The sequence below is a fragment of the Dipodomys spectabilis genome, unplaced genomic scaffold, assembly GCF_019054845.1.
Source record: "Dipodomys spectabilis isolate Male_0828 unplaced genomic scaffold, ASM1905484v1 ptg000003l, whole genome shotgun sequence".
Taxonomy (NCBI): domain Eukaryota; kingdom Metazoa; phylum Chordata; class Mammalia; order Rodentia; family Heteromyidae; genus Dipodomys; species Dipodomys spectabilis.
In genome coordinates this window covers 11,993,326-12,019,088 of record NW_024870680.1, presented here as the reverse complement: position 1 = coordinate 12,019,088, position 25,763 = coordinate 11,993,326, and the positions used below count along the sequence as shown (strand labels likewise).

General features: G+C 40.3%; 1 protein-coding gene across 4 annotated transcripts in view; it reads right to left on the bottom strand.

The window, feature by feature from the left end:
- Window positions 1-25,763, bottom strand: part of Pak1 (p21 (RAC1) activated kinase 1) — a 144,992-nt gene that overhangs the window by 100,687 nt on the left and 18,542 nt on the right. For 2 of the 4 annotated variants that reach the window (XM_042689042.1, XM_042689044.1), the window contains one exon: window positions 16,390-16,442. The exons of 1 other annotated variant lie outside the window; for it this stretch is intronic. The gene's annotated coding sequence lies outside the window, so the exon portion shown is untranslated. Of the gene's footprint in view, window positions 1-6,930; window positions 7,006-16,389; window positions 16,443-25,763 lie in introns of those variants that run through there. One more of the 4 variants, XM_042689043.1, reaches the window with a different exon arrangement.

Here is a 25,763-nt window from a genome sequence, read left to right as displayed (position 1 = left end):
TTGCTGAGTACTCTGCAGACTGAATGGCAGACAGGCTGTCAGATGACACATGTTGACATAATGCTAGTCTTCAGACAGTTTGAGGCAGGCTGTTTTGGTAGGGTGATGTAGCTGCTATTATTTGCAGCTTTAAATACCCATCTGCCTGCAGCCTGGAATTCTTTTTACTTGGGATGAGAGTGCAGAAAAAAATGCAAAGGACATATTTGAAATTTACAAAGCAGAGAATAGTATAAATATATATTTTTCTCAGCAAAAGCTCTACATAGGGAAGACATGCATACCCAGTGGTGCCAGGATCCAGGCCCTTTCCTGTTAGAGCCTCTAGACCTCAGTGGGGCCACAAACTTCAAATAGGAACAATGGATTCATCACTGCAGTAGCTTCACTATCCAGAGCACATTCCCCCTTCAGAGTTCTGCGAGATGCAGTGGCCTGTACTGGATGCACTCCAGAAGCATCTTGCTGGTAAATCAGAGGCAACAAAGCTATGGGCAGTTAATCATGATAACCCCTCTGTACATCACCTTTATAATAACAGTAAATATTTTTTTAAAGTTAATCATAAACATAAACTTTCATCAAAGTAGGACAAAAGGCAAAAATTATGGCTATAAAAGCCAGAAAGGTTTCACCAGGACATGCTTTTCCTATAGAGAAACCCTCCTCACATTGGGAGTCAAATAGAAAAAGTTTGTGATTATTTAAAAATCATTTTTAATACTGTGGTTTGAACTTGGCCTTCTGCTTGCCAATCAGGTACTCTACCACTTAGGCTATATCCCAGTCCTCAAAATTGTTTTGAAGTAGGCACTAACAACTCATGTCTGTAATCCTAGCTACTCAGGAGGTTGAAATCTAAGAATCTTGGTTTGAAGCTAGGCTGAGCAGAGAAATCTACAATACAAGACTCATATCTCTAACTTGCCAGTAAAAATCTTGGAAGTACCTGGGCCCTGGTGGTTCATGCCTATAATCCTAGCTACTCAGGAGGCTGAGATCTAAGGATCATAGTTCAAAGCCAGCCCAGGCAGGAAAGTCTGTGAGAATCTTATCTCCAATTAACTACCAAAAAAGCTGAAAATGGCTTAATAGATAAAGCTCTAGCCTTGAGCAAAGCTAAACAAAATAAAAAACAAAACAAAAACCTCAGGACAGTGCCTGGGGCCTGAGTTCAAGTACCAGAACCAGCACACATACACACAAAAAAGCTGGAGGTAGAGGGTGGTTCAAGTGGTAGAGCATCAGCTTCAAGTGAACAAGCTAACAACAGCGAAGCAACAGCATGAGGCATGAGGCCAAGAGAAAAGGAAGGTTGATACTAGACTCTGACTTTTTTATTTTGCTTTATTTATTTATTGGTGCCAGGCTTGAACTCAGGTCCTAGACTCTGTCCCTGAGCTTTTTGCTCAAGGCTAGCACTCTACCACTTGAGCCACAGCTCCACTTAGACTCATATTTTCTTTCTACAACAGAGAACTTATGGGATATCAAACATTAGAAAAACATTTTTAAGAAGTAGAAGCTTAGTTGATCACCAGTGGCTCACACCTGAAATCCTAGCTAGTCAGGAAGCTGAGATTAGAGAATCACGGTTCAAAGCAAGCCTGGGCAGGAAAAGTCCATGAAACTCTCATCTCCAATTAACTACCAACAAGCCAGAAGTGGAGCTGTGGCACAAGTGGTAGAGCACTAGCCTTGAGCAAAAAAACTTAGGGACAGTACCCAGTCCCTGAGTTCAAGACCCAGGATCAGTACATACACACACAAAAAAAGAATGAGAAGCTTATATATCTGGTAATTTTTAAGATCAGAGATTATCAAAGAAGAAACAGAAGATGACAAGCCTTTAACCAAATCAAACTGAGGTTTAGAAATATCAGTCTTTGGTGAGAAAGAATGTACAGACTCCCCTATATGAAAAGAAGTAAAGCACCTTTTCTCATTCTGCATCAGAATAGGAAGAGTTATCTATCTTTGATCTAACAAAATACACTTTTCAAAAGGACCAAGACCCAAAAGCCAAGTCATTTCACAATATGTTTTAACCAGACAGGATCACAAATAGTACAGGTCAACTTTTCTATGGGTAAATGAAATGGATATCTGCAGAAATGACACCTCACAATGGTAATGAGGATTTGAAGACATTGGAACTATCTTACATTGTGGTGCAAAGATAAAATGGTGCAGAGAAGGATTGGGATTGGGGGGGAGGGGGGAGGCTGGGAAGGGATGTGAAGGGTAAACCAAAGGAGGAGGCTGCAATGCTTGGTAAGAAATGTACGCTTTATCCTGCCCATGTAATTGTAACCCCTCTGTACAGTATGTTCACAAATAAAATAAAATTTAAAAAAAAAAAAGATAAAATGGTTTCAGCCCCTTTGAAAAACAATCTAAAATTCCTCAAAAGGTTAAACAGTGTTAGCACCTGGCCCAGGGATTCTAATTCTACATGGTAAATGAAACTATACATCTGAGCTGGGTGCCAATGGTTCACACCTGTAATCCTAGCTACCAAGAAGCTAAGATCTGAGGTTCGAGGTTCAAAGCTAGCCAGGCAGGAAAGTTTGTGAGACTTTTATCTCCATTAAACTATGCAAAAAGCCAGAAGTGGTAGAGTGCTATCTTTGAGGAAAAGAAGCTCAGGGACAGCACGCAGGCCCTAGGTTCAAACCCCAGGACTGGCACTAAAAGAAGAAAAGTCATGCTTATATAAAAATTACATATAAGCCAGGTGCCAGTGGTTCACACCTGTAATCCTAGCTACTCAGGAGGCTCAGATCTGAGGATCATGGTTCAAAGCCAGCCCAAGCAGGAAAGTCCATGATCTCCACTAAACCACCAGAAAACTGAAAGTGGCGCTGTGGCTGTAGTGGTAGAGTACTCGCCTTGAGCTGAAGAGCTAAGAGACAGTACCCAGGCCCAGAGTTCAAGCCCCATGACCGAAAAAAAAAAAATTACATAGAAATGTGTTCAAAGTGGCATTATTCATAGCAACCAAAAATATGAAAACACTTGGGGCTGGGAAGGTGGCTCAGTGGTAGAGCGCTTGCCTTGCATGCATGAGGCCCTGGGTTCCATTCCTCAGGACCACATAAGCAAAAAGAAAAAAAAAGCCGGAAGTGGCGCTGTGGCTCAAGTGGTAGAGCGCTAGCCTTGAGCTGAAGAGCTGAGGGACAGTGTCCAGGCCCAGAGATCAGGCCCCACGACCAGACACACACACACAAAAAAAGAAAACCCTAATACCCATCAACTGGTGAACAGATAAATTAGATAAATTAAATATATCCAAACAACAGAATATTATTCAACAATACAGATAATTAAATACACATGTGTATGTGTAGGATTCGATACAATAGAATATAGTAAAATATTGCCAAATATTAAACAAAAAAATGCTATAATGAGTGTGACTCTTGAACACATTATATACTAAGGGAAATAAGACAAAAGGTCACAGACTGTATGATTTAACGTCTATAAAGTGTCCAAAGTAGATAATCAAATCCATTGAAACAAAAAATAGAGTAACAGAATAGTTTCCAAGGGTAAAGGTTGATGATGTGGGAAAATAGTGACCACTAATATGTTTCCTATAGAATGCCAAAGTGTCTTAAAACTTGTAGTACTGGTTGTATACTTCTGTGAATAAACTTAAATAATGAATCATGTATTTTTTAAGTAGATAGATTTTACGGTATATCCCTTATATCTTAATAAACATATAAACAGACAAAACTATGATAGGGAGACAAGAATACCCAATGGACTTAAGAGTTAGACCTAGATTCAAATTCTGGTTCTACCATTCCCTACCTACAAGACCATGATTTCTTACAGAACCTTAGCTTCTTTATATGGAAAATTAAGATATATTAATCCCTACCTTTGCAAAATGACTTGAAGATCACATAAGAAACATGAAAGTGTCTTACAAATAGTTTATTTTCAAAGACAGGTTTTTTTTTAATAGAAATCCCCACCACTAGTATTATTTACAAAATAATTGAAACTAAGACTATTCTTTCATTTAAATAGCTTTGTTATCTTTTTCCCAAAAATTAAATAAAGGAAAAATGAGTACATCTCCAAATTTACAAGGAAGGATAAGAATACTCTACAGTATTTTACATACAGGAACACAGCATTTCTTTCCCTATAAACCAGACCCACTGGCTGGGAAGGTGGCTCCGTGGTAGAGTGCTTGCCTTGCATGCCTGAGGCCCTGGGTTCGATTCCTCAGCACCACATAAGCAAAAAGAAAAAAAAAAGCCGGAAGTGGCGCTGTGGCTCAAGTGGTAGAGCGCTAGCCTTGAGCTGAAGAGCTGAGGGACAGCGCCCAGGCCCAGAGTTCAGGCCCCACTATCGGGACCCCCCCAAAAAAAAAACAACCAGACCCACTTTCTGTTTCAATCAGAACATTATGAATACCATATCACCAATGAAAGGAAATAGTTGTTCAATAGAGAGAACATGCTTTCTAGTTCTGAGTTGGCAGAGAGATTATAAAGCTTCCTTCCACTTACTGTGATTGGAGGACATATCAGGACACCATTTATGAGCAACCAAAGATGGAAAGAAGAAAAGAACAGCTGGTTATTACTTTTGTTTACAGAAAAAAAAAAATAAGCAACCTGGCTACAGAGCAAGGTCATATAGGCCCAGCCACGATAAAATATGAAAAGCAGCATGTGGTTAATACTCTAGGCCTCAGGATAGAAGATTTCAGAGCTAGTTTTAAACTACTATAATAATAGTAGTTCATATCATCTTGAATAAATCAGTCTATGTCACTCAATTCCCTTCCCATGTACCTACTAATTCAGAATTTTTCACAAACTAAGCAACTACTGCATGAAGACACTGGACAGAGATAACTATGCTTTTGGGGCTTACAGGCTAGAATAGTGAAGAAGTCGGATTTTTTTTTAAATAAACAAGCCAATTACAAACAATTACAACTTATGTTACACAGTCAATACAGATCAAGAAATGTAGGTAGAAGAGCACATATGCAAAAGAAAAGCTCACCAACAAATCTTAGATTACCCATCAAAAGTAGCTTTCCTCGGCAATCCCTCTGACACAAACAGGGACTTATATCTTTTCATTATGCTACCTGACTACTCACTGCCTTATATAACAGTTGAAGGCACAATGTCAGTCACAAACATACAATGAACAACAAATTCAAGTGAGTCCCATCAACTCTAAAATGACTATAGGAGCTGGGAAGGTGGCTCAGTGGTAGAGTGCTTGCCTTGCATGCATGAGGCCCTGGGTTCCATTCCTCAGCACCACATAAGCAGAAAAAGCTGGAAGTGGTGCTGTGGCTCAAGTGGTAGAATGTTGGCCTTGAGCTGAAGCATTCAGGGACAGCGCCCAGACCCAGAGTTCAGGCCCCACGACCAACAACAAAAAAAAAAACGGAAGTTAAATGACTATAATACTACTTACTTCACAGTATTGTTCTAAAGATGAACTAAGAAAATATACTCTGATCACCAGTGTTTTATCAGAGAGACGTTACTAAATCCTTAAGAGAAAGCAATCACTCCATTGCTCTAGTGTGCCCTTGATGCTCAGTAACCAGTTAGCTACACAACAGATGATTCCTCATCTATAAAACTCATGTAATATCTGAATCTACCTACCTCACAGAATGACTACAAAGATCAAATCAAATCATATACAAGGGGTATACTTAATCCCTAACACAACTCATAAAAAACATTACTACTAATGCTGGGCACCTGTAATCTTAGCTATGCAGGAGGCTGAGATCTGAGGATCGCGGTTCAAAGCCAGCCCAGGCACGAAAGTCCGTGAGACTCATCTCCAGTAAACCACCAGAAAGCCGGAAGTGACTCTGTGGCTCAAGTGGTAGAGCACTAGCCTTGAGCTGAAGAGCTAAGGGACAGTGCCCAGGCTCAGAGTTCAAGACCCAGGACTGACCAAAAAAAAAAAAACAAAAATCTACTAATTTCCTTAATCTTTTTTCCTTCAATTTCCTTACCTGTAAAACGATGATACGATGATAATAATAGAACTTAACTCATAGGACTGTTATGGGGATTAAATGAGTAGTTAAATTTAAGGGTTTCTTTTTGTTGTTGTTGTTGGGGCGGGGAGGGTCTGGTCGTGGGGCCTGAACTCTGGGCCTGGGCACTCAGCTCTTCAGCTTAAGGCTAGCGCTCTACCACTTGAGCCACAGTGCCACTTCCAGCTTTTTTCTTTTTGCTTATGTGGTGCTGAGGAATTGAACCCAGGGCCTCATACATGCAAGGCAAGCGCTCTACCACTGAGCCACCTTCCCCGTCCAAATTTAAGGGTTTCTAACAGTGTCTGCCATACAGCTATATGAGATTATATTTGACAGTATCTAGACATTTTTTATTTCATGACTATAGGACAAGAGAGTTCATAAAACAGCCTCATGTTCCCACAAAAAAGAATTATACTACCTCAAGTAACAGTGACCCTGAAGTGGAGAAACTAAAACAAACTAAGTAAACAAAGTTCTATCTTCTGAACTCCTCTGAACTATTGGAGTATATGGTTCTACTTTCTACTTTATTAGACAGGGATATTTTAGATCTCCCCTTAACAAGACAAGCAAGAAGTTCATAAAAGCACAAAAGCACAAAAACTTGGTGGGAAGAACAGCTGCTCTTTTCTCTCAATTCCCAGGCCCAAGCTACTGCCATGAGCTAACCCAAAAGTAAATCTCAGGTGCTCTGAAAGCATTCTCACCTCTCTCCCATTCCTCTACCTCTCACCACCCCTTCTAGTTATCATCAGAGGTCAGACATTGATTGGGCTGACCTCTTGCCCCACATTCCTAGTTGCATGTTGAGCTTCAGTCTGGGCTCTGTGGATGGGATTGATGGATTGGATTGAGGGATTGGATTGAGATTGACTTACCTCATCCAGAGGTTCCTTTCTTATAGGGAACTGCTTCTACTGCTGCCTTCTCCCAAGATTAGGCAGCAGTTCTGCCTGAGAAATTTAACTTGGGTAAGACAACATGAATTAATTTCCTTTTCCCAGACTACAAGTGAACTGGGCTCAGGGAGGGGCCAAAGGCAAGTTGTAACAGCTTACATTGGACTTTCTCCCCAGGAAGTGGCTTTGAAGAGAGAAAAAAAAGCATGGGTATCTTAGAGAAAACTTGGGAGAAAGGACACGTAAGAGAATAACTAGACACATACAAGACATTTCCTTTGTCTAATTATTACCAGTAATTCAAGGACAAATACTTCTGGAAAGGAGAAAAAAAAAGGAAACTATTAAGCAAGTGCTCATTATGTGCCAGCCACTATAGGAACTTCCCCTCACTTCCTCGTACTTTCTGAGGTATTACTTACACTGGTTAGAGCTGAAGAGCTGAGGAGGAAGAGAGGCTTAGTAACTAGTGTGAGGTCACTCAGCCAATAAGTAAAGGTGAAATATATTCCTGTATCTTTCAGGAACCAGAAAACTACAATCCAGTGAAGAGTTAATTTCATGTGTCAACCTGACTGGCCACAGGCTGCCCTGATTAAACATTAAATTCTAGGTGTGTCTGCAAGGGTGTTTCAGGATATTAGCATTTGAATCAATGGACTCAGTAGCCTGCCCTCTTAGTGTGGACAGGCATTGTCCAGTCCCAGGCTCTGAGTAGAATAAAGGTGGAAGAAAAAGAAATTGACTTCTTTCCGGCATGCCTATCTGACTAGGGACAATTGCCTTTCTTCTACAGCCTTCTGCCTTTGGGCCAAAATACATCACTGTCTCCTGGATTTCCAGCAAATCATGGCATTTCACAGTCTTCATAACTGCCTCCTAATAAAGATAAGGGCGGCATGGTTTACTGATTCTGTACCTCTGGAGAACGTTGGCTAGCCAGCTTCCAACTACTTTACTAATCTGTTGTATTGGTTTTTGTTTTTAATAAAAATTCTTAATTTCACTGGAAAGAATTTTTTGTGCCAATACTGGGGCTTGACCTCAGGGCCTTGCACCAAGGTAAATAATAATAATAATAATAGTTGTTGTTGTTGTTTTGTCAGTAGTAGGGCTTTAACTCAGAGCCTGGGTGCTATCCCTGTGCTTTTTTGCACAAGGGTAGTGCTCTACTACTTTTGAGTCATAGCTCCACTTGTTTCTTAGGTGGTTAGTTGGAGATAAGAGTCCCACAGACTAGCCGGGCACCGGTCACTCACACCTATAATCCTAGCTACTCAGGAGGCCGAGATCTGAGGATCATAGTTCAAAGTCAGCCCAGGCAGGAAAGTCTGTGAGACTCTTACCTCCAATTAACTACCAGAAAACCAGAAGTGGCACTGTGGCTCAAGTGGTAGAGCACTCACCTTGAGCTGAGGGACAACGCCCAAGCCCAGAATTCAAGCCCCACAACCAACCCCCCCCCCCCCCCCCAAAAAAAAAAGAGTCCTACAGACCTTCCTGCCCAGGCTGGCTTCAAACCATGATCCTTAGATCTCAGCCTCCTCAAGAGCTAGGATTATAGGCATGAGCCACAAGCGCCCAGCTATAAAAAAAAAATAAATTTAAGCATATACTCTACAAACATTCAAGAGGTGTTATATGACAATATATCTACTCTCTAATAAAACTATGAATTAAAAGCCAGGTACCAGTGGCTCATGCCTATGATCCTAGCTACTCAAAAGGCCAAGATCTGTAGGATCATGATTCAAACTCAGCCTGGGGAGAAAGTCCTTAGACTAGAGCATGGCTCAAGTAATATAAAACTAACCATGAGCAAGAAGGACAAGCCAGAGCATGAGGCCTTGAGTTCAAGCTCCAGTACTGACACAGAAAACAAACAACAACAACAAAAAAAAGCCTCTTTGCAAAGACATACACACTCACACACATGTACACACTCAATATAAATGTAATAAAAACTGCTACAACTATAATCTATAATGTAATATAAAACTGCAATAAGTGGCGGTAATTCCTGTAATCCCAGTTACTCAGGAAATGAAAATTGTGAGGATCATAGTCCAAGGGGCAAACAAGCCAGGTGTAGTAGTACATGCCTATCATCCTAACTAGGCAAAAAAGTATAGGTAGGAAGATCATAATCTGAGTGGCCTGGGCAAAAAGCATAGACTCTATCTAAAAAATAATCAAAGGAAAGCCGGGAGCTGGTGGCTCACGCCTGGAATCCTAGCTACTCAGGTGGCTGAGATCTGAGGATGTCGTTCAAAACCAGGCCAGGCTGGAAAGTCCCATGAGACTCTTATCTCCAATTAACCACCAGAAAACGGGAAGTGGTGCTGTGGCTCAAGTGGTAGAGCACTAGCCTTGAGCTGAAGAGCTGGGGTACAGTACCCAGGCCCACAGTTCAAACTCTATGACTGACAAAAAAATAATAACAATTAAAGCAAAAATGGATAGAGTTGTGCTAGCAATCACAAGGCCCTGAGTTCAAACCCTGGTACTGACTAAACAAAATAAACAATACATTCTTATGATTTGGGGTTTTTTTTGTGTTTTTTTTTGAAACAGGGTCTCCACAAATAACCCAGGAATTTCTGAAACTCCTGATCTCCTCAAGTACTAAAACACCACCAAGCTTGGCCTTGCTTTTTTTTTTTTTTTTTAATCTACAATACATTCTGATGTTTTCTCTGGTGAGTTTTGACAATTTAAAAAATGTTAGTCCAACCTACCATATCAAGTCCACAACTTACATGTTCTAATTTATACTCTGCAAACAGTACTGACCTTGAAAAACTCCCAGGTTAAAAGAGAAGATAAGGCATGAGTCATGATTTAAAATTTTTTAAAAAATACAGTAACAGTAGCTTTCATTTCAGAAATGTGTGTGTCTAGCACTCTGATCCAACGATCAGCAACTCAAATCAAATGTCCTTATTCCTTTTAACATAACATGCTGCTAATGCAATCTAAGAAATTGTTATAAGGAATTGCAAGCCTTAAAGTTTCTAAGCTGTGTCTTAAAGTTGGAATTTTAAGTAATGTAGCACTTTGCTTACCTCTAAAGAAATCAATTTATAAGCTCCTATAGGTGTTCTTTGTTTGTGGATGGAATTGCTTACCTTCTCTGATAATGTTAAAAAAAAAAAAAAAAAGCTCAGTGTTTTTAGGATGAAATCTATGGGTGTTTGCTTTTAACAGAATCTGTCATTCCCAATATAAATCTCAAGGTACACAGTTCATGTGATACTTATATAGTTCCAGAGCTTGGTAACAGTCTCTCTAAAGGAGCTAAAGAAATCTAGAACTTGCTACCAGAGAAGTCCTTTCCCAGTTATATCTTGGAATGTCCATGTGACTTTGAGCAGCTGATTTTCTCTCCAGTACTAAATAACGAATCTATAAAATGGTGATACAGCTGGGTGCCTGTGGCACACACCTATAATACTAGCTACTCAGGAGACTGAGATCTGAGGATTGATATTCAAAGCCAGCCTGGGCAGACTAATCTGAAAGATTCTTAGCTCCAATTAATCAACAAAAACCCAGAAATGGAAACATGACTCAAGTGGTAGAGTAATGTCTGTGAGTAAAAAGCAGAGGGAGAGCCTGAGGCCTTCTGTTCAGGCACCAGTACTGGCATAAAATTTAATTAATTATCTGGTGATAATAGACTATATGATCAGTGAAGTTCTTTACCGGTAAATTCAGCAAATCCTTAAAAAGAAAAAATTTTTTTTAGAAATATCAGGCCAAAAGTATGGTTCCAAGGATAGAGTGCCTAGCAAGTACAAGGCCTGGAGTTCAAATTCTAGAACCATGGAGGAGGGGAGGGGAGGAGGAGAGGGGAGGAGAAGAAAGGGGAGGGGAGGGGAGGAGTGGGGAGGGGAGGAGAGCACAAGGAAGGAAAGAAGAGGAAAAGGGAGGAGAGAAGAGGGGAGGGGAGGGTAGAGAAGGGGAGGAGAGGAGAGGAGAGGGGAGGGGAGGGGAGCACAGGGAAGGAAAGAAGAGGAAAAGGGAGGAGAGAAGAGGGGAGGGGAAGGTAGAGAAGGGGAGGAGAGGAGAGGGGAGGGGAGAAGAAGGGTGAGGAGAGGGGAGGGGAGGAGAGGGGAGAAGGGAGGGGAGGGGAGAGGGGGGGAAGAAGGGGGGGGGAGGAGAGGGGAGGGAATAAATTAAAAGTTTTGGATTTAAGCTTTATTTTGATCTTGCTTGACTCTCTGATAAACAGATTTTAATTTTCAGCCATGAAAGTGACCATTTCCAGCAGTCTTAGAGAGTTTTCCATCATAGGAAAGATATAAGCAGATCCTGGGGACAATTTGGTAGAAACTTTGCAGAGGAAATTCAAATATAGGGAAGAGGTTGTGTTGAGTGCCTATAGAAGGAACATTACTTCTGAAAGGCTACAATTCTCAGTCCACCATAATAGAAATAGACATTAGCAGACATTCGATTTTCTTTCTCCTGTCCTCCCTTCTGTATGTTCACTCCAATACAATGACATTCAGTCCCAGAGATACCATGATAACCTGTGCCTCCTCTTTTCAGGTTTTTTTTCCTCTCTCTTTATTTATAGAGCAGAAAGAAGGGACTAAATTGACATGGAAAGAACCATCAGGCAAATCTGCAGGTAGGTACCCAGGTATATACTGAGGACAGTGGGAAAGTATAAGGAGATAGCACTCTACCCAACAGTACCTAAATTCAAACAAGCTACTGGCTCCTCAGCCCACACAGATGAATAGCCTTCAACAAATAAAATTAGGAACTTAAAAGTGCATATCTAATCTAGCCCCAGCCAACCAGACTCGCACAAGACACTCCTTGCCATTAGAGAATAAAGTATTATAGCTGTCTGCTGTCTCCACTAACTATTCTTGAACTATCCACTGTTTTTACTCGAAGCCTGAACAATTCCAATTATAAAATCTAACAAATTGAAGTATAAAATAAGCACATCAGACAAGATACATTTCCTGTAGAAATTCATTTCATTACTGATTTTGTTCTCTAAAATAAAATGTCATTTTTTTAAATTAGTATCCTTCCTAAATCCTGAAATATATAATAATGCTTTGTGTCTAGCAAGCACATAGCATGAGGGCCAGAACAGTACAAAACTTCTTTAACATCATAGAAAGCTGTTTTACAAATGAGTAAATAAACTGAAAAAAAGTTAAGAAACCTTCCCAGATTCACAAAGGTAAGTGGAAGATCTAGAAACTAACCACTCTTCCCACAAATACACTAATTTCCAGGTTTCTATTCCAAGTCAAAATTATTTACCTGAGTAAGAAAACAGAAAGTAGGAAAATGATGAGAAGAGACCACTTCAATCAGCTAGCAAAGACTATTTTCTATAGTGAGAGAAATAGTAAGTGTTGGAGTCACCAAAAAACAAGACCTCCAACCAGACAGTAGGCTCACAACTGTAATCCTAGCTACTCAGGAGGCTAAATATCTGAGGATTTTGGTTCAAAGCTAGCCTAGGCAGAAAAAAAAATGCAGGAGAGTTGATCTCCAGTAAACTAACAAAACAGCTGGCCTGAAAACATCAAGTGGTAAAGCATCAGCCATGAGCAAATAAATAAATAAATGCCAAGCAAAAGCACAAGGCCCTGAATTCAAGTTGCCAGCTACCAGCACCCCTCTCTCCCACTACACACACCCTCTAAACTGCATGATTCATCTGAATTGTTCTCACTTCTGCCAGCAATAAAAATAGAGGTGCCCGGCTGGGAAGGTGGCTCAGTGGTAGAGCGCTTGCCTTGCATGCATAAGGCCCTGAGTTCAATTCCTCAGCACCACATAAGCGAAAAGTAAAAAGCCAGAAGTGGCGCTGTGGCTCAAGTGGTAGAGCGCTAGCCTTGAGCTGAAGAGCTGAGGGACAGCGCCCAGGCCCAAAGTTCAGGCCCCACGACCGGACCCAAAACAAAACAAAAAAATAGAAGTGCCTGTATATTATAAAGATCAGGGGAAGTATGTTGATACCTAATTAATCCAAAAAAGGCAGAAGCCAACTTGAAAAACCAGCCCTTCCCTTTCTTCCCTGCTTGGCCTTCTCCTCTGCAGGTATGTTCCATGTCTCCACCTTTGCAAAGAAAGCCTTTTACTCCAGATTCGAATCCTGACCTTAGAAGAAGATATACCACTTTAGGAACAGGAAAGTAGCCACTGGCTGCCAACACTATTTAAAAAAAAAAAAAAATCTGAGAAAGTAAAACAGTAAAAAAAAAAAAAAAAAAAGTAGTTTTCTTATAAGATTTCTAGGTTCCCTGCTATATATGCCTGACTCAGGGCATCAGATCAGAATAAGTCCCTTAGGACTTCAATCAATCCAGTCATTTCTAAGCCTTTTATTTTTCTCTCTGAGTGGTACTGAGGTTTTGAACATAGGGCCTTGAAATTGCTATGCAGGCATTCTTACTGCTGAGCCAAGCCTCAAACCCTTCTTTGCACTAGTTATTTTTAAGGTAAGGTCTCATTTCCTGTCCAGGCACACACCTGGTCCATAATCCCACTTATTTTTAGCTTCCAATCACAGCTGGGATGACAGACTTGTACTACCACTTCTTCCACTGAGAGATTCTCCACTTGAACCTTTCTGCCCAGGGCTAGATGGCCTGAAACTCTGGTCCTCACAATTTCAGCTACTCATGAATCTGCGCACACCTCCAAACCTAGCTTCCAAACTCTTCTTCCACTCAAATCTTCCAAGAATAGTAATATTTAAACAAATAAAAGGGAGAGTTACAGCGGGCGCTGGTGGTTCATGTCTGTAATCCTAGCTACTCAGGAGGCTGAGAGATGAGGGTCGTGGTTCAAAGCCAGCCTGGGCAGGAAAATCCATGAGACTCTTAATCTCCAATAAACTACTCAGAAAAAGCCTGAAATGGTACTGTGGCTCAAGTGGTAGAGTGCTAGTCTTGAGCAAAAGGAGCTCAGGGACAGTGCCCAGGCCCAGAGTTCAAACCCCAGGACTGGGGGGGAAAAAAAGTTCACTTCCTTTTTCTACTTCCCAAACTTACCAGGAATCCATGAAATCCTACTTCAAAATCCTAAGACTCTATTTCAACACCTACATGTTTTACTTAACAAAAAAAGTCCAGAGAGAAAAGATGAGTTTGAATCACACAGTGAGTTAATTCCAAACTGAAACTCAAACCCAGATGTTCTGACTTCAAGGCTAGCCAATCCTCCATTTTATCATGTTATTCCTTTGAGACAACCACAGGAAGATGAATGGGAAAGAATTTTTTAAAGTCTCAAGTGCTAAAGGCATAGGTAGTTCCCTCGGCTACTAATGTTCAGATTCCCAAGGACAGTTCACCAAGTAGTAGCTAGCTCTCCCCAGCTCTCGCTAAAGTGTCTAATTGTTTGTTAAAAACCAGGAATAATTACGTTACTAATTTAGAAATACTCTTAGTAGATAAATGAGACCTAGGAGGCTTCTGGAGAACTCCCTGCATCCCCAGAATTCATCACTTAAAGATAGAAAATTCTCCCCATATCCACCACACCTGGAAAAGGAACAGAATCAGAACTTGCTTAGTGAAGTTACCTCCTTGCTAAAATGACATGAATCACTTGGGGCTCAAAATTTCTCTACCACTGTAGCAGCCAGCTTCTGAAATGGTACTCATGATCCTGTCTCGTAGTATTTACATCCCTGTGTAGTTTTCTCTTAGTAGAAGGGATGATCTGTGTGACTGAAAGAACAAAGCAGAAGTGATAGCATGTCACTTCTGAAGTTAGATTATAATAACAGAGCTTCTGTTCTGACTGCTCTCTTCTCTCCCCGATAACTTCTTCAGCAAAGCCAACTACATTTATTATCCTGTCTGTCATTTACTCTCAAGGTAAAGTTTCTGCAACTTAGATATATTCAGTTTCATCTTTCAATTCCTTTAACTTCCTGTAAAGCTTGCTTCTAATTCATGTTAGCACATTAAAAACACTTACCGGCTGAGTATGGTGCCTCATATCTGTAATCCCAGCTACTTGGAAGGTAGAGATTAGGAGGACTACAATTAAAGGCCATAGTGGGCAAAAAGTTAGCAAGATACCCTCTCAACAAAAAGAAGCTGAACATAACAGGACAAGTCTGTCATCCCAGCTACACAGAAAGCATAAACAGAAAAACTACAGTCTAGGATAACTTGGGTAAAAGCACAAGACTCTATTAAAAAAAAAAATTAAAGCAGACAGATGCTGGTGGCTCACACTTGTAATCCTAGCTACTCAAGAGGCTAAGATCTGATTGTAGTTTAAAGCCAGCCTGAGCAGAAAAGTATGAGAGACTCTTACCTCCAATTAATAATAATAGGCCAGAAGTAGAGCTGTGGATCAAGTGGTAGAGTACTAGCCTTGAGCACAAAAACTCAGGGACAGCACCCAGGTCCTGAATTCAAGCTCCAGAATTGGCTCAAACAAAGGAAAAAGAATAGAAAAGATGAAGGAAAGAAGGGAGGGAGGGAGGAATCTGAGCACACCTGAATTCAAGCTCCAGAATTGGCTCAAACAAAGGGAAGAGAATAGAAAAGATGAAGGAAAGAAGGGAGGGAGGGAGGAATCTGAGCACAGTGGCTTCTTTTGTAATCCTGCCTACTGAGAAGCAGAGATCAAGGGATCATGGTTTTAGGCCAACTCTGGCAATAAAGAAGTTTGGGAGATTCTGTCTCAACAAATGGGTGAAAGTCAGGTTATCCCAGCAATGAAGAAAGTACAATGACTAGGCACAGTGGTATGTACCTGTCATCCCCAACAATGTGTGGAAGCAAAAGTAGAAGGAATGCAGCCAAGGCTGGCCAAGGTATAAAGCAACACTCTACCTAAATAACTAACACAAAAAAGGGCTGGAGGCATGACTCAAGTGGCAGAACACCTGCCTAGCAAGCACAAGGGTCTGAGTTCAATTCTCAGTACTACAAAAAAAAAAAAAAAAAAATCAATCAATAAAGCAAAAGGACTGAGGGCTTGGCAGGAGAGTTTTGTAGAACATCTGCCAAACAGATGTTTGTTGGAGACCCTAAGTTCAAACTCTAGTTCTGCCAAAAAGAAACAAAAAACATACTTACTGCTAGGTATGATGACACACAGTTGTAATCCCAGCACTCAGGAGACTATGGCAGGAGGATTGAGATCAAAGCTAGCCTGGCCTAAGTAGTAATACACTATCTCAAACTAAACTAGCCCATTCCTACCCCGCTCCCAGGCAAAAAAAAAAAAACAAACTCATTTATCTATGTTCCCTCCCAAAACTCATACTGAAACTAAAAATGTACGAAAGGTATAAACCTCAATAAAAAAAAAAAAAATAGGTGAGAAAACATCAGATGGTAAAATACTTCAACAAACTTTAGAATATAGTGAGTAAAGAGGAGCTGTGACTTTAAATAGAAGGGCAAGTAAAACTAGAATCTAGAGCCTTACCAGGTCCCTGGGCAGCAGAGATGTGTGCTTCCTGGACAACAAGATTACTTCACCTGGAAAAAAAAATCATTGAATCAAAACACACGAAGAAATAGGCCTAGGACACAATGGTCATGCCTGTGATCCTAGCTATCTGAAAGTGAAAATATGAGAATCACAGTTAAGGCCAATTTAGGCAAAAAGTTAATAAGCCTACCTCACAGAACAAGCATGGTGGTGCATACTTGTGAGTCTAGCAACACAGAGGACACAGGCCACTCCCAGACAAAAAGCTCAAGACCCTATCTGAAAAATAACCAAAGTAAGAAAGGGCTGAGGGTGTGACTTAAGTGGTAGATTGCTTGCTTTGCAAACGTGAGGCCCTGAGTTCAAACCCCAGTACTACAAAAAAAGGCGGCTTAGAAAATATGTATCACTTGTGCAAACAGACACAGAGATAGCAGCAACCTGAACATAAGTGTTTTTATTCTTTTTTTTTTTTTTTTGGGGGGGGGGGGTGGGGAATAGGTCATGAGCTTGAACTTGGGGCTAGGTGCTGTCCCTGAGTTCTTTTGCTCAAGGCTATTGCTCTACCACTTGAGCCACAGCTCCACTTCCAGTTTTCTGGTGATTAATAGGAGACAGAGCTGACTTTGAAACATGATCCTCAGATCTCAGCCTCCTGAGTATCTAGGATTACAGGCGTGAGCCACCAGTGCCTGGCATGGTCTTTTTATTCTTGTTACCTTTCCATATCATATCTGCTATTGGCCCACTTAAAGAATATATAACAAATTAACAGCCCATGCCACAAAACAAGGAGGCACAGGTGTTTATAAAAGTCTACCTTTTGGCATCCTTTACCAGCTTCCAAAAGGTCCTTTGTATTTTGGCTCTCCTTTGTGAGAATGGGATTAGAACCTCACATTCCAATTTTCTGATTCTACAGTTCTAAAAGTGTAGGTTACTGGCACCTGACAAAAATTATGACAAAGCTTGGAGGCAAAAGATTTCAGAAGCACTAATTGCTTGGGGTCAACGCTGAGCTCATCCACCTTGTCTGTGGTAGTGTGAGAGAAGCAGCTTTTCATCCCTTTTTAGAACAGAACATGCCCAAAGGTAGGTGTTGTTATGGCTGCTAACCAGCTGAAACACATTCATTTCTAAATGCCAAGTTATAGGACTGCCTACAATAACAATTAAAAATAACCATTAAAGATTCTAGGGCGATTTCTTCTTTGTGTTAAACTGTTTGTTATGTGCATGCCATAACTCTTTGCTCCCCCTGCCACCGTACTCTCACTTAATCTTGCCTGTTACTGCATTAAACATAGCTATGTACTCAATCTCTAGGTTTGTGGAGTGTACATAAAAAATACTAAATAAGGAATCATAACTGTTTTAAATAAAACTCAAGCTTTGGAGTCAGCAAACCTACATTTTGAATCCTAGGTTACCAGCAATGAGATCCTAAACAACCACTTCACCTCAGTAAGGTCATGAGTAAAATGGGCATAATACCTGTGTTAGAAGCCTATGTGAAGATTAAATGAAAACTGTATTCAGAAACAGCAGGGGCTGGGAAGGTGGCTCAGTGGTAGAGTGCTTGCCTTGTATGCCTGAGGCCCTGGGTTCGATTCCTCAGCACCACATAAGCAAAAAGAAAAAAGCTGGAAGTGGCACTGTGGCTCAAATGGTAGAGCGCTAGCCTTGAGCTGAAGAGCTGAGGGACAGCGCCCAGGCCCAGAGTTCAGGCCCCACTACCGGACCAAAAAAAAAAAAAACAACAGAAACAGCAGGGAAGCAATCAATACATGCTGTTTCCTGTTTTATTGATCACCTGGTTTACACTAGGTACTTCTAGCCTTAGAAGAGGCTCATGGATGTGAGAAAATCTTTAGGAATAGGAAATATGAACAGGTAATTATAATACAGAATACAAATTATAGTGAAATAAATGCCATCATATTTTTAAAAGGAAATGTCCCTTCTGCAAGCAGTAAAATTAACCCAGGCAGGTCAAAAAGGAAACTGCTATCTACTGGCTAAGGAACTTAGGCCTCCTCTTCCTCTTTGAAGACAAGATTTGACTTGATGGGCTTTTGGTGCAACCAAGTTTGAGGAAGGTGCTTCTGCCACTTCCTGAGGCCTTGCACAAATTAAACCAATGTCAAAAAGGAACACCAGCCCACAAAGAAACAGCTTTAAGGAAAAAAATAACTAAACTAAAGCCAAATGAGAGGAAGCAATAGACTTTTAAAGGAACTGAGGTAATGGACTTGGAGAATGGGTCAAAGAGGCTACAGAACATCAGAGGCATCAATTGTTTTGGCATGTTAATGGAGAAAGTAAGCAGAACATTGTCTAAGTGTCTGAGTAATCAGGAGGCCAAGAGGTCATTTAGTTCAACAGCTCATCATACATGAAGAGAAAATGAAGACTAGCAAGGTCCTAGAGCAGACAGGGCCAAGCCTAAGATAACCTACCACTTGACAGTTTAGGCAGGCTCTTCTGCTTCAATCTTGCATTTCCTCAAGATGAGACCGTCAAAAAGGCATTATTTTCTCAATGAAACATAGATTTTCTTCTTCTTGGCAGTTTGGTGGTTGAACCCAGGACCTTGCATATATTAGGCAAGTGTTCTACCTCTGCCTAGACTTAACTACCACCCCCCCCCTTTTATGAAATTGGGGTCTCACTATTTTGCTGGGGGTTTTTTTGTTTTGGTTTTTCAGTAGTGGGGCCTGAACTCTGGGCCTGGGCACTGTCGCTCAGCTCTTCAGCTCAAGGCTAGCACTCTACTACTTGACCCAAAGCCCCACTTTTGGCTTTTTCTGCCTATATGGTGCTGAGGAATCGAACCCAGGGCCTGATGCATTCAAGGCAAGTACTCCAACACTGAGACACCTTTCCAGCCCCAATGTTGCTGATTTCTGTTGCTGAACTCCTGCCTGAGCCTACTAATTGGCTGAGACTAAAGGCATGTACCCTCCTGACCAGCAAATATATATATATTTTTTTTGGGGGGGGGGGGGGGGTCAGTCATGGGGCTTGAACTGTGGGCCTGGGTGCTGTCCTTCGGCTCTTCAGCTCAAGGCTAGCACTCTACTACTTAAGCCGCAGCGCCACTTCTGGCATTTTCTGCGTATATGGTGCTGAGGAATGGAACCCAGGGCCTCATGCATGCAAGGCAAACACTCTACCACTGAGCCACCTTCCCAGCCCCCAGCAAATATTTCAAAATATTACAATATTTGTGTTAGCTCATTTTACGGAATGTTTTCCTTTATGTTCTTTTTTTTTTCACCTGAGGATTGAGACTTCCCTAAGTAAATAATAAAGGCTAAGAAAGGGTTTTTCAATACCCTAACTCCAACTATACTACTGACACTTAACTTTATTAAACATCCCATTTTTTAACAAATAATATTTCAGCCTCTCTGTGGAGAACAAAGAACACAGACTTGAAGCAGACAAGACTTCTGTCTTCAAGGGGCTCCTATTCTGGGTGGATTGACAGGCATAGCAATTTGTATTACCCTTTAGTTATAAAGACCTGGGTTAGAATCCTCTTTGCCAGCTACAGTAAATCACTTCCTTTACCTAAATTCTAGAAATCTATGAAATTGAAGGAAAATCTGTCACTTGAGAATAGTTAGTAAGATAATGTGTTTAAACCACCCCGCAGCATGTCTGATGTATAGTATATACTAAACAGGTATTTACTGAATTAATGCCTTATATAAGATTATCTTTTGGGAGGGTGGAGAACAGAGAACATCTCATTATGTTTTCTCATAATCTTGGACCCTTTGAGGAAATGTTTGACCATGTGGATTTCATGTTCCTGAGTTCTCATGCCTTAGAACCACAAACACTATCCCAGAGTTAAAAATCAGAAAGAGGAACCTGTCAGGGTATGCATAATGACTATGGATGAAGGAAATAGCAGTCTGGACTAACCAAATTTATAAAGGGAAATCAACATCAGAACAAAGTCAAATAACTCAGAACCTGAAATCCTTAAAATGAAAGATTAGAAAAAACCTAGTTAAATGCAACATGAAGCTAGAATGAGAGAACAGAAGCTACTAGAAATTAATGAACTCTATGGGTCTCAAATGTTCTTTTTAGAAAGACATTCTTTCAACAAAAAATATATTTGCATTATCTACTGCCCCAGTTTTTGTAGGCAGCAGAGACAGAGACATGGTGCCAGTGTTTTAAGGATTTATAGTCTGAGAGATTGAGATCATAGTACTATTCAATGGGCCATAGGCAGGGATAGAGAGAAGCTGCATTTCTTTGCTCCTTTTCAATCTTTCTTCCATGTTACCTCACTACTAGATGTCCTCCTACTCTTTTTTCAATGTTTTCCACATAACCTACCTTTTCTAGAGACAAAGCCCATACCTTACCCCACCTACAGCCTCCAAAATTAAACTCACCGAATAATTTTAAAGTCTCCAAGCTGGGATATAGCTTAATGATCGAACACTTGTTTAGCATGGATTTGATCCCCAGCATTGCAAAAGAGAAATAAAAATTAAAACCACAAAAGAATAAGTTTGCTATCTTAGACCAGAAGAGCATTTCTGAGAAGAGCGAACTAAATCATCTTGAGAAGATCTCAAATATTAATTGAACACCTATTATATATCAAGCCCCACTCTGGACGGTTTCAATGGGGGATGAGAAAACATTACTCCCAGAATATCATCACCTTATCATTTGAGGAAAAAAAGCAAAGACAGGAAGATCACTCTCACCTTCCCCTTCTCCCTATCAGCCAATCATAAGACCCTCATTCAAGAAATGAGGTCATAAAAGACTTGAGATCAAGAAATACCCATCCATTTCTGAAGACACAAGGACACAGAGAATCTGAACAAACAAACTTTGCAAAGTTCCCCCTTGTTTATAATTAGGACACACCTTTTGTCCAACCTTTTTTCTCCTAAGTATCAAAGTACACAAGTTTACCAATCTTTTTGGGTCTTCATTTCCCACTGAAGGTTTTCGTGTCACATAAACATACTAATTACATTTTGTATGTTTGTCTCTTGCTAATCTGTCTTGTAAGGACCTTGGCCATGAAATAGCAATGGAAAGAAAGTACATTTACCTACACTGATGTTCTTAAAAAGCCTTGCAAGGGGAGCTATTATTGCCCCTGTTTTACAAAGAAAAAACTATGGTCACAAAAGTTGATATTCCCTACCAAATCATAGTAAATAAGCAATAGTGCTTCAATTTATAACCAAACTGACCCTCTCCACTTTAAATAAAATAATCTTCTCATTAAATCTCACATTTTATTCTAGGAAAAATCCTATGAGGCAGTTATAAGCATAATCCTATTTTACAAATGAAAAGACTGTTGAGAAAGAAAGCAATACTTTCTCAGGAATAAGTCAGGGTGTAGAACCATGCTGTGCCAGTAGATTTCTTGACCTCAAACATGTGCTCTTTCTACTATTCCACATTTCCTATTATACCGGGCCTTGCAAAGGAAAGAGTGCAAAGAGTCGGAAGTGTTGACTCTAACTTATTATACAATATTGAATAAATTATTTCCCTCTCTTACCCTGTTTTCACATCCATAAATTACAGTGTTGTATTAGACAACCCCCAACATCTTCTTCATGTGACAACCTAAGCTTTAATTAGTACAAACAAGTTTATGAAAAACAGTTTCTGGATTTGCTTGCTACCCAACAATAATTTTCTAAAAGGAAAAAGAAGCTTTATTCACAGTATAAATTAAGGGAAGTACTCAGCACTAGAGTAATTAGCCATTCAATGCCATGCCTCCCATCTTAAATACCCTAGATGTAAACAAAGAAAAGCCACATGCCACCCAACAACACAATCTGAGGTATGGGAAGAATAGTGTGTTCATGGGAGGGCCCTCTGTCCCTGCTGGATTGACACTTCTGTTCACTAGCTACTCTCTCTCCCCAAACTATTGATTCTGATTTATTTACAATACATCAGGGTACTAACTTGAGATCTAAACAATTTATAGGTGAATTTTGACCAGATAACATAGAACAAAAATCAATATTTAACCCCAAGTGTAACATTTTCCCTGCCACAAAATTGGGAAAGAGAAGAAACAGCATACACAAGATGGGATATCCCTTGTCTGCCCTAATTTCTTTAAACGTAAGAAAGTTCAAAGCAATTCTAAACACCTTCTCACTGTAACCTAATAAATATTCTACATTTAGAATATGTGAAATGTGTAAATAACAAAATCTGGGGAAGCTGGGGTGTGAAATCTTTTTTTTTTTTTTTTTTGCCAAAGGTCATTTAGATATTTATAACATCATCCGCAGGCTATACAAAATAATCAATATAGGCAGATGGCCCCAGGAAGCCAATGAGAAGCATACAAGAAGCACTGATATCTATCCTGTCTGTAACTAAATGCTTCCATGGGCCCTCTACAGCCCAAGGGCAGGACATTCCCCACCCCTGATAGTAGTATAAATTAAAATGATACCACAAAAGAAATGAGCTATACTACCAATGCAGCTCATAAAATATGTATGTTCACATGACCCAAAATACAGATTCGTTTTAGAACAAAAAGAAACCTCTATGACTGAAGTAAATAATTCACCTAACGCCAAGGATAAGACATCAGAGGCAGAACCTGTGTTCATGCATCTAAGAAACCATAGCTTAATGGAGAATGTGATCAAGGACTCAAGATCTGAAACAATCACTGACAACCAGAAAAATTGTTTTAATGACATTTTTAATTGTCTTAAGACATTTTTTTTGTTAGTCATGGGGCTTGAACTCTGGGCCATGGCACTGTCCATCAGCTCTTCAGCTCAAGGCTAGTGCTCTACCACTTCAGCCACAGTGCCACTTCTGGTTTTCTGGTCGTTTATTGGAGATAAGAGTCTCACAGACTTTCCTGGCTTTGAACTTCAATCCTCAGATCTCAGCCTTAGTAGCTAGGATTACAGGCATGAGCCAACGGCACCGGTTTGTCTTAGATATTTTTAAACCCAATGCATGATACTCACCTGCAAACCCAACTACTTGAAAGAGTGTGAGTTTGAGTGACCTAACTTGCCTGGGCAACTTAAATGAGACCCTGTCTCAAAACAAAAAAGAAAGATGGTCTTAACAAAATGAGTCTTCCCATGTCCCCAGAATAAAGTTCATCTATTTTAGCCAAGCAGTATCATTCAAATTCCTCAAGTATCTATTTATAATATATTGTTAAATGGTGATCTAGGCATTTCCACCTATATTTGTTCATTTAATTCTCCCAACATCCTAGTGATTTTATACCCTGTTTAACAGAAAGGAAGTATAAAAGTCAATGAGATAAGGAGAGCAGGATTAAAATCTAATCTTTTCACTCCGAGTTCTCAAAATGCTTTCTGTCTTACCTCTATTTAATCTATCTTCATTTATCTTCTTCACCATACAGGATCCTCAGACACTCGGTGTCTAAATTTTATATCTCACAACTTTGTAAGATAGACATTTAAGATCCCTCACAAAATGGTCCCTATCTACCAACAGTTGTTTTGTTTTGTTTTGTTTTTTGGGGGGGTCCGGTCGTGGGGCCTGAACTCTGGGCCTGGGCGCTGTCCCTCAGCTCTTCAGCTCAAGGCTAACACTCTACCACTTGAGCCACAGCGCTACTTCCGGCTTTTTTCTTATGTGGTGCTGAGGAATCGAACCCAGGGCCTCGAGCATGCAAGGCAAGTGCTCTACCACTGAGCCACCTTCCCAGCCCCCAACAGTTGTTTTTTTAATGATGCTTTTAACACTCTACCCAACATCCACTACTTTCTTCTTTCTTCTTAATAAAGACCTGATTTATTAGGAAGAGGGGTAAGTCCTGGAGCTTGAACTCAGAGCCCAGGTGCCGTCCTTGAGCCTTTTGTGCTCCAGGCTAGCACTCTTACCACTTGAGCCACAGCTCCACTTCTGACTTGAAATGAGTTTTATGGACTTTCCTGCCGGGTTGGGTTTAAACCTTGATCCTCAGATCTGTCTTCAGAGTATCTAGAATTACACAAGCCACCAGTACCCTGCTAGAGCCCTGATAGTCATCCCTGATCAGTCTGTCACTACAGCAATTCTCAAATTTTAGCATGCAATCAGCATCACTAAAAGCACAGATTCCTAAGCCCTACACCCACAGTTTAGGACTGAGATCTGGGATGTGGCTCAAGAATTTGCATTAGGAAAAGGAAAAACAAAGTGGGTGTGAATAACTTCAAAATACATTGCAACTATATATGAAGACAACATAATGAATTTTATTGAAAGCTGTTAATCAATAGGGAGGGTTGGACAGAGAAAACAAAAGAGATCTCCTGAGTAAAGTATAATATATGTATATCTGAGATACCATGGTAAAAATCTCTTGGTACAATTAATACACAAAAAGAAAAATGAAGAGAAAACTGGAGAGTGAATACAATCATAATATTCAATGTACATATATGAAAATGAAACCAGGAAACTTGAAAAAATGTATGGGAAGCCAGGTGCTGGTAGCTCATGTCTGAAATCTTAGCTACTCAGGAGGCTGGGATCTCATGATCACAAGACTGAAGTTCAAAGCCAGCCCAGGCAGGAAAGTCTGTAAGACTCTTATCTATAATTAACCACCAGAAAACTGGAAGTGACACTGTCCCTCAAAGTGATAGAGTACTAGCCTTGAGTAAAAGAGAACTCAGGGACAGCCCCAGGACCAGGGGGGAAAAAAAATCTAAAAATTAATAAATGAAGAAAAATGAATGACGGGAAAAATAAAATAGGCCTTGTGGGAGGGTTAGATACTTGAAAAAAAATCAGGCACAACACAAAAAGTTATTTTAAAAAAGTACAGATTCAGCCGGGCACTAGTGGCTCATGCCTGTAATCCTAGCTACTCAGGAGGCTGAGGTCTGAGGATCACAGTTCAAAGCCTGCCTGGGCAGGAAAGTCCATGAGACTCTTATTTCCAATAACCACTCAGAAAAGCAGAAGTGGCGCAGTGGTTCAAGTGGTAGAGCGCTAGCCTTGAGCTGAAGAGCTGAAGGACAGCTGAGAGATCCAGAGTTCAAGCCCCATGACCAACAACAACAAAAAAAAAGTACAGATTCATATAAACAACTACAAAAGAAAAAAGATTCATGTCATAAACAATCTAAACCTAGTTGTTACAGAAAAGTTCCACCAAAAATTCATTAATTACTCTGAGACAGGAAGATTGTGAGTTAGCTTAAACAGTGAGTTCCAGGACTGCCTGGACTGCATAGGAAGTCCCTGTCTTAACACCATTCAAAGAAAAATGTTGTTAATTTACCAAATACTTATTATTGTTTTATATCTACTATAGGCTAAAAGGTATTCTTGGTGCTGAGGGTACA